This window comes from Simochromis diagramma, unplaced genomic scaffold, assembly GCF_900408965.1.
Source record: "Simochromis diagramma unplaced genomic scaffold, fSimDia1.1 OVJJ01000304.1, whole genome shotgun sequence".
Classification (NCBI taxonomy): domain Eukaryota; kingdom Metazoa; phylum Chordata; class Actinopteri; order Cichliformes; family Cichlidae; genus Simochromis; species Simochromis diagramma.
Genome location: NW_024387030.1, coordinates 4,986,157 through 4,987,821, shown reverse-complemented (window position 1 = coordinate 4,987,821; position 1,665 = coordinate 4,986,157).

The window sequence follows — 1,665 nt, the reverse complement described above, 5'->3', positions numbered from 1 at the left end:
GATGACCTGTAGAGGTTACTGCAGATAGACATGCAAAGTAAAAAGGCTGTCATGTACCACTAATTTGACTATCAAAAACAGAGACTGAATGGTGTTTGTGTGTAATATGGTTTTCATTTTTGAAACTATGTGTACAGAAAGTGCAGTGTCACCTGAATAACTCCACGCTACAGCAAAAGTGAAGTTTATTTATTAGATATGAGGCATAGTTTTTATGATGTCATATATGAAAAGGACAGTTTTTATATCACTGATGTTTGCCTTCAAACAGTATTATATTGTTTATTCAGTGTTCAACTTGGTGCTTCAGAGTAACTTAAGCATGTGTTAATGTGAGGTTTATATAGATGGCTTTTGACTGTAAGTGGGAATTTGTTTGGGTTTCTTGGAGTATTTCGTCTTGGACTGGGAAAATACACAAAGGACAAAAGCTGGATTTATAGGAGATAAACTGTTGCATTTACTTAGCTACATGTAGCAACTAGCCAGTAGATGGCCATTCATTTTATTATACATTAATGTCTCACCCTAATGATTTTTCCCATTAAATTCTTTTTGTTTGAACTTTGAACTCCTCCACAGGTCTTTATATGTCAATATCAGGTTGGTTGCCATCTCCTGTTTACCAGTGATATGTCCTTATTTGACACAAATCTCAACTCTCAAAGTAAAAACATCTTTGAGCGTAAACTGATGATCTTAAGTATGTTTTAGTAAATTAACGGTCCAATCCCTTCTTAACGTATTATTGCATGTATTGTGTGTTGAATAATTGATTGAATTGTTAATTTTCCTTCTGAATTTGTTGTACACCACCTTATCTTTGAAGACCAGTGAGTACTGCATATATCTTAAAGCAAACTCTTTTCACATGACTGCAATGGCAAATCACCCCTATACCAAGTATCTATATTTATCCTTTACAGTTTTTACATAACCTTTATGTGCTAACAGACCTTATAATACAATACAAACCATGTGTTGAGGACCGAGCGTATAGAGAAGCTCTGTAATGCAGAACTTTTATGGGTCCCTTTTGGATAATCATTAGTGGTCTGACCTTAAAATAAAGAACTCATTTGCTCTAAGTATATTACGAATACAAATGTTTAGTCAAATGAGATTTAGGAGCAACTGACAACTCTTTCTAGGCAGGGTGAACTGATAAAGAGTTCACAGCTAAACACATGTTACAGGAAATCTATTTGGAGAGTTATGGTATCTAACTCTTATTATTCGTTTTTAAATAATTAGCCTCAAATTTGATTTTTAGATTAAACATATGCAGTGACTTGACATCGCATTCAATTATATTTTCACAGGTGATTTAATATAGAGGAGTTCAACTGAGTTCAATTCCACCATCAGGCCGGGGTCTTTCTGTGTGGTGTTTGAGTGGGTTCTCCGCTGTACTTCGGCTTCCTCCCAAAGACATGCAGGTGGGGTTAGTTTAATTGGAAACACTAAATTGCCCATAGGTGTGAATACGGGAGTGAATGTGAGTGCGATTGGTTGTCTCTGTCTATGTGTTAGCCCTGCGACAGATTGGCGACCTGTCCAGGGTGTACCCTGCCTCTCCCCCTAATACAGCTGGGATAGGCTACAGTGCTCCCCACGACCCTGAAAAGTGGATGGATGTGTTACATACAAATAACTCATGTTTGA